This window comes from Macrotis lagotis, chromosome 3 (genome assembly GCF_037893015.1).
Source record: "Macrotis lagotis isolate mMagLag1 chromosome 3, bilby.v1.9.chrom.fasta, whole genome shotgun sequence".
NCBI lineage: Eukaryota > Metazoa > Chordata > Mammalia > Peramelemorphia > Peramelidae > Macrotis > Macrotis lagotis.
Window position 1 is genome coordinate 188,840,309 of NC_133660.1, and position 8,675 is coordinate 188,848,983.

At 34.1% G+C, this 8,675-nt stretch overlaps 1 pseudogene; it reads left to right on the forward strand.

Annotated features, from left to right (window-relative positions):
* Positions 1–6,201: 6,201 nt before the first annotated feature.
* On the forward strand, positions 6,202–7,503 carry LOC141519277 (alpha-enolase pseudogene; annotated as a pseudogene).
* The last annotated feature ends 1,172 nt before the right edge of the window (positions 7,504–8,675 follow it).

Below are 8,675 nucleotides of genomic sequence, written 5' to 3' on the forward strand. Positions count from 1 at the left end.
CTTATAAAACAATTGCTACATTCCTTTACATTCCATTGCATCCATATATGACAACTTGTTCAATCATTTTCCAATTTATGGACATCTCATCAACTTCCATTTCTTTGCCAAGGGTGTTGGATTTCCAATGAATACATAGACATGATTTCCACCTTTTGAGAAACAAATTGAAAACAATGATTTTTGTCTCATCAATTTATATTCATCCATTTCACTAATACAAATGAATCAGTTTGGGATAATAAAGAGATATTATGGGTATACCTTGCTTTATGAACTTCCCTTTATTGTACTTCATAAATAATGACTTTAAAAAATATTTTGTGCCTAACCTGCATCAAGCAAAACTATCAGTGCCATTTTTCCAACAGTGTGTGCTCACCTCATATCTCTGTGATACATCTTGGTAGTTGATGCAATGTTTCAAACTTTTTTTTCAATATTATTATAGTGATGTCTTCCAGTGATCATTGACCTTACTACTCTTATTGTTTTGGAGCACCATAAACCATGCCAACAGAAAACAGAGAATATCATTAATCATGGTTAGTGTGTTCTGATTGCTCCAGCAACTAATTTGATGTCTCTCTCCCTTTCCTCAGGCCTTCCTTTTCCCTGAGAAACAATAATGAAATTAGGTCAATTGATATCCCTGACATAGCCCCCAAGTATTCAGGTGAAAGGAAGAATCATATGATATGGCATACTTATAACCCACTATAGCTCTGGTGTGGGTCTGGACATGAATTCCCAAAAGTCAGGTCAGGTAGACAAGAAATCCAAACACAAAAGTTGGGAAGTGAAAGTCTACCAACTTTATTTTTGGAAACTCAGACTTTGTATAGCAAAAACTTATCTCAGAAATGACCATGAACGGTTAGAGACCCAGTTATACAATTTCCTGGGCAAATTTACAATATTTGTTATTAGAAATATGAATAGTTCTCTATCAAAGAAACCTTTTACAACCACCCCTGGAGTCACAGATTGTCCTAAGTCAGGGTTCACTGGTGAGTCAACGGATCCATACAATGAGCAATAATACAAACAAATCTTTGATGAAGAAGATCACCAAGGATATGTTAATATAATTCCCTGAGGCTGGCCCTCTACAGACACTGAATTATCTTATTTTAAGAAATATCCATACCCATCCCAACTTCATTAACATCACCCTGATCAGTCAGCAGCCATCAACATCATGGCAAAGACCCTCCAAAGTCAACAAAAAAGATAAAATCTCTCTGAAGGTTTAGATAATAGACACCTTTTTTTCTCTGAGTAATAAAATAACTTTAATTAAGGTATGCACATTTAAAACCAATGTTAATGCATGATTAATAGACTAAAATACAGTGTAAACATAACTTTTATATGTCCTGGGAAGTCAAAAAATTCATGTGATTTTCTTAATTACAACATTTGCTTTATTGTGGTGTTTTAAAGTCAAAATCATGATAAATCCAAGGTATGCCTGTATAAAGATTAATAATTAATATTTGCCCTTTTCAATTGTATTGATCCAGTTTTTGAAGATTTATTTTTGAGGTTACAATCAAATCATGAATTTTGATAATTTCACAGTTGCCTCTATGAATAAATAATAAATATATGTGTGTATGTTCTGTATGTATCTATGTGTGTATGTACACACACATCATTCGGTACTAAGATTAAATTGAATCAACTAATCAACGATTTATATGAAACCACAAAAATTAAATATCATTACTTCAAAATTTGTATGCATTGTCTAAAATGAGATTGTATATCAAATAGGAAATCTGGATGAATTCTGTATAGATAGTAATCTCCTTTTTGCTTTTCATGTTCTTTATTCTTTAAAGACTGACTATGATTAGACCAGTTGAGCAGCAGGTGGTATGTAGTTTGATTGTTTCAGATTGGTTAATTGAGAAATAGTTCATCATTTTTTACTAAGTAATGACATGTAGAGATGGAATATGCAGGATACAGTTTTTGAGTTCTCTTCCTGGTTCTATGATTCTACATAATAAGTAGTAACTATAAAGTTAATACTTCACTATAAAATTCAAGATCTTATCTTAAAAAATAAGCATCTCTTAATGGAAACATAAACTAATTTTATATTTTTGTGCTTTTATCTGTTATAACTAATTTGATGAATGCAATAGATAAAGTTAATTAATTAACTTTGTCTAACCTATATGCAAAGAGCAACTAAAATTAAACTTTTCCCCCAGAATACATGACAGATGCAAGTCTTTCTTCAAATTAAAGAATTAAGATAGCCAATTATGACTCTCATTAAGACTTTGAAATTTCAGTGATGTTTCCCAGGTTATCACTGTTGTTGGTATTCCTTATTAGAGAGGGCAGTAATCAATTTAACTTTCAATATTATGAAGGAGTGATGTTAACAATGACAAACAATCGCTAGGACAACCCCTGCAATCTCTATACTTCTGACAAGTCTGTTAAAGGTTTCTTTCAACACAGTAGATTTAATCAGTTTTTAGAACAGGTAGTAATAACCTCAAAGTAATGCATATCTTAAATGAACAGTCGTAGAAAGTGTTCTAAAACCCATCAAGTTTTATTGGGTAGCTGATAGCTTTTATTTCTAGCTGTATAGGTATAGTGAATCATGCATAAAGGGGGAAGAAAGTTCACTGAGGATACAACCTTGAATTTTTTTTTTTGCTTCTTAGAAGTTCTAATTAAGAATAACCTCTTTCTATCAAAGAATTATATAATCCCTTTCCTAAATAGAAGGCTGTTGGCAATATAAACACATTCATACATATATGTATATATATATTCATATTCACATATATTATAATGCTCACATACACTCTGGTATGTGTGTGTTGTATATCTAACATCATTTTCGAACATTCTATGAAACAAAGAAAATATGGAGAACGAGTTTACCTTATATAAAACATATTTGGTGAAATATGTTCACCTACTGATCTGAAACACTATTAGGAAAGTAAGATATTAAAATTAAATAATAACAAAGATGAGATACATGATAGTAAATGGAGTCACTGAATTTAATCTTAAATATCACATGATACATACTTATTTTCAGAGATGAGTACCATTTATATTGCTTACTACTTTCCAAAGAAGAATGGATGAAGAAAGAAAAATAAATAAAACTGTTGCATTTTTTTTTCCAGAATTTTTCAATTTTACTTCATTTGGAAATATACTCTATGTGATGGACTTAGTCAATTTTAAGTAATCTGTTAATTTATTTTTGTTTTTAAAATATAATCTTCAAGTAGAAGTCTTATATTTTTTCCCATGGGTTTTTAGACTCAAATTCATGAAATTGCATTTTTAAAAATATTTTGACGTTTGTATTCAAAATAAGTTTCATGTATAATTCCACATATTTTATTTTATGCAATTTAAGCATTATTCCCAGATAATATCTATAATTTAATAGTGCTTTTCTTTTTATAACTAATGGCAGTTAGATGGTGCGGTGGATAGAGCACTGGTCTTGGAGTAGTGATACCATGAGTTCAAATCCAGTTTACTAGTTGTGTGACCTGGGTCAAGTCACTTAGCTGTGTTTGCCTTACATCGAAGGCCATCTCCTTCCTTCCTAATTCATATCTGGCTACTGGACCCAGATGGTTCCAGAGAAGAAAGTGATCCTACTGACTTAGCATAGCAGCTCTTCACTTTATTCCAATTAATTCATGTGCTTGTCATGGCATTATCTCCCTGAAGTCATGAATTTCTTTGAGAATGAAGAGCAAAATCAACTGTTTAAAACTGTGATCAAATTGAATCAATACAACTATCCTGAAAGTAGGTGTTATTATGTTTCCTATTTTACTGATAAGTAAGTAGAAACAGAGAAAGTTTAAATAATTTGCCCACGTTCATTCAGCTAGTAAATATCTGAGGGTAAATTTGAATTAGTGACTTCCTAACTCCAGTTCAATATTTGGATAGTGTACAAATAAACAGCCTCTAAAAGAGGTCCTTGTGATTCACAAAACTACCAAAACAAAGTCATGTTAAAAATGGTTACAAATCCCTCTTTTATCCTTCACATTTAATATACATCTGTGTGTATTTAATCTGCTTAGATGATGGCATATTTTCAGAGAGAATGCTTATTGAGATAGTATATTTCAAATGTGTATGAATCTATATTTTCCACTAATTATTTTAGATACACAAGAGCTGAATCCAAATTACAAGGAGATTGAACTAGATTTAATTTGTGCAATTAAGTGGTATTTTCAATGATTCAAATGATATTTCCTGCTTCAAATATCTATGTCATACTACTGGAGATATAACAGATCAGAATAGTCTCAGAAAAATCAGAATTGCCATCAATAAAAGATGTATAGTAGATATTTAGTAGTGGCAGCATGTCATGAATAGGTACTTCTTTTAAAGAAGTTATTATCTATATTGTTATCAATATGTGAGTAATACATATTTAAACATATATGTATTCATATACACAAACAAATATTCTATATGTTTTTATACTATATATTGCAAGTGTTGATTAGTTATTTGGTTATTGTCCTTCACTCTTGATGTTATATTAAAAATGATATCACTATGTGAGAATCAAGTTATAGTGTGTCTGATTGTAATTGCTCATGCTAATACAAGCTGAGAACACTCAACCATGTTCAGGAACAAGTAGAAATATTTTACACAGACATATACAAGCACACACATGCACACAGACACAACAAGCTCATAATAAGAATCCAGATCTGAAATTAATATCTTACTGATTCTGGATAAATACTTTGGCACATTATTCTTTAGTTTCTGTAGCTATAAAATGATCTGGATATGGCAATAGCAAGGCACTCCAGTATCTTTGCCAAAAAACCCCCAAAGGAGTCATAAGGTATTGAATATGCCTGAAGAAGAAAAATAGCAACATTTATGTATGTATATATTGCTCACATGGGTATATGTGCAAATTCATGGGGGGAAAAACTTGACTATTCATATGAGAATGAGAAAATGATGTGCTCATAGAATACAGCACATTTTTCTGATGAGGGCACACCCAGTACAGACCTTTGGGTTTAATAGGTACCTAATCAATATTTTAAACTAGATGAATAAGGCCACTGAAAATATTTTCAGATCTTGTGGTCATTGTTTGACTGAGTAAACACGGTAATCCCAGTTTGAATCTCTCCCAGTTGGCTGGGAAGAAGTATCCTGAGACAAGGACTATTCACACATTTGAGATAAATTAATGCTTCTTGACTACCAGGTGCCACTTGATTAATTATTCCTTTCACAGTAGTAAATGGTACCTGAAATTAGCTAATTACATCATTAGATGAGCAGTGTACAAATAGGGAGTGATTTACTCACCTAGACTCTAACTCAGGATGGGTTTATCATGATTTTATCACTTCTGTAAAATCATTATCAGTACAGTAACCTTTATTATGTCAATATCTATTTAAAATTATATAAATAAAAATGCAGTCAATTCATCAGATGACCCACACATTTGAAACAGTACAATAGAAGTGCTTGTTCTCTTTTTATCAGTTTGTTGTAATGAATTTTTTTTCTTCAACTTAATTTCTTTGATCATCTTTCAAGAAATTCATAATCTTCCAACCCTATTTCTTAAATTAAGTCAAACCAGAATAAAGACAGCAAAAATCCCCAGTGGAAATAACATACAGCTCTTTCATTAATTCTCTCTGCTATGTTAAGGGTATCTAGAATGGTAGTTACTGAGTCATTTTTTTTAAGTGAGAGATGACTTGGTTCAGACCAGAGTTGCCAGCTCTTTGGGAAAATCTAAATCTGAAAAGATACTTCACCAATATAAGAACTTCCTAAGAAATTTTTTGACTTAAATATCTTTCTAAGACAAAGACAATTGGAGTGACTTGTCTATTATTATATATCAAATACCTTCAGATGTACTACTTCAACCCAAGTCTTTCATGACTATACTCTAATTTCAGTGACATGCTACCTCTTGAGGGAAGTCAATAAATTCAATCCTGTTTATATAACTTTTCTAGAAAAAATGCTTTTTAATATATCCATAAAATGTAGAATTCGAGACTTAATTGATTCAAAAGGCAACTGAAAGTAATATGATCATCATAGTCTGTTATTTTCAAAATTAAATATATGTTGATCCCTCTGACCAGAGGAGCAATCCCCATCCAGAAATTCAACATGTCGATTTTGAAGATCCCTGCAAGAGAGAACTTTGACTCTGGTGGAAACCCCAGTGTTAATGTTGATCTCTGCACTTCAAAAGGTCTCTTCTGAGCTACTGTACCCAGTGGGGCTTCTACTGGTAACCATGAAGCCCTGTAGCTCCAAGACTGGCTCTATGGCAAAAGGTATCTCAAAAGCAGTTGAGCACATCAATAAAACTATTGCCCCCCACCCTGATTAGCAAGAAACTGAATGTTGTGGATCAGGACAAGATGGACAAACTGATGAAAGAGATTGATGGATCTGAGAATAAATTTCAATTTGGTTCAAATGCCATATTGGGAATTTTTCTGGCTGTTTGTAAGGCTGGGTTTTCTGAGAAAGGTGTCTTCTTTTTCTGACATATTGCTGACCTTGCAGCCAATGAAGAAGTCATCCCGCTAGTTCCAGCTTTCAATGTGATCACTGGTGGCTCCCAAGCTGGTAACATGCTAGCAGTGCAGGAGTTCATGATCCTCCCTGTTGCAGGAGCAAACTTCAATGCACATGGCCTATGTGCATTAGAACTGAGGTCTACCACAACCTGAAGAATGTGATTAGGCAGAAATATGAACAGGAGGCAACCGATGTAAGAGATGAAGGTGGTTTTGCTCCTAACATCCCAGAGAATAAAGAAGCTCTGGAGCTGCTGAAGGAAGCGATTGGCAAGGCTGGCTATACTGAAAAGGTTGTGATTGGCATGGATGTTGCTGCATCTGAATTCTTCCAGTCTGGGAAATATGATTTGGGCTTCAAGTCTCCTGATGAACCCAACAGATACATCTCACCTGCCGAGCATGGGGACCTCTACAAGAACTTCATCATGGACTATCTAGTGGTATCTATTGAAGATCCCTTTGACTAAGACGATTGGGAAACTTGAAAGAATTTTACTGAAACTGCAGGCATCCACATGGTAGGGGATGATCTCACAGTGACCAACCCGAAGCACACTGGAAAGGCTGTGAATGAGAAAGCCTGCAACTGACTCCTCCTCAAAGTGAACCAGATTAACTCTCTCCAGGTATGCAAGCTAGCACAGTTCAATGGGTGGGGAGTAAAGGTTTCCCATAAGTCTGAGGAGACTGAAGATAACCTTCATGGCAGATATGGTGGTGGGTCTCTGCAAAGGGCAATCAAGACTGTTGCCCCTGCTGATCTGAGTCTTTGGCCAAGTATAACCAACTTCTCAGAATTGAGGCAGAACTGGGAAGCAAGGCTAAATTTTCTGGAAGGAACTTCAGAAACCCTCAGGCCGAGAAAGCTCCATGGTCCTGAAGCCTGAAGTTAGTAGGTATGAATCATAACTGTAGAAGTCCTTGTCCAAAGAATGGGCTACACCAAGTAGATCTCTTTTGGTTTGAGGATGGGGACCTCTGCTACTTAACACAACCCCTCTCTCTTCCACCTTTCTGTGTTGGTTTCACTTCTTCATTAGAATTGTCTTATCAGAGCCTGTACCTGATCATTTGGTTATTTGTTGGAAGATGTTATCATCTTGTGACTGGGCTAGAATGATCTATTCTTCCCCCCACCCCCAGGGTTGATGTGTGAAGCCATATACTTTTTTATTTTATATCATTACAATAATTTTGTTATAAGAGTAAAAATAAACTCCCCCCACCCCACCAGAAGATGAGAAACTTCAAGAATAGTGAGAGAGATAAAAAAAAATGTACTTCAGTCTGGGTTCAGATTCCAACAGTTCTGTCTCTGGGGTGAGTTGCTTTCTTTATCATAATTCCACCAGAGAAGTTGCTTCAATATTTTTCCCACAGTTGCTATTACTAGCTGTATTTCCCTCCACTCTATTCCTCCCTACTTTCATTTATTCTATTCTCTTTCTCCTTTCATCCTGGCCCTGTCCAAAAGTGTGTTGTATCTGAGAACCCTCTCCCACAATCTTCCCTCTCTTTTATCATCCATTTCCTCCTTCCCTCCCTCATTCCCCCTTATCCCATCCCTTTCTTCTCATTTTTCTGTAGTGTAAGATAGATTTCGATACCCTATTAAGTGTGTATGTTATTTCCTCTCTGAACCATTTCTGATGAGAATGAAGGGAGCCATGTACTTTTGATGTAGTCCCAACAAGCCCATAGGCCAGATTCTTAGTGGCTTCTATGTGAAGAATAAATGTATTCAGTAATCCAAAAAAAGTAACTATATGTTAAAATGACATAAAATATATTCCAATACTCATATGTTGAAAAAAATGGCAATGTCACATAAAAGACTGAGAGAAAATAACTGGACTATGCAAATTCTGCCCAGTTATTCACTTAATTATAAAGGAATGTCTTTAATTTACTTTAAGAAGGTCTCTAGCTATGATAGATTTATGGAATGGCATAGACAGAAATAGTATAAGTTAAAAACATCAAATACTCAATTTTTTTTATTTTTTTAGAGAATATTCATTGATAAAATTCCAGAACAAAAGTTGTTAAAGT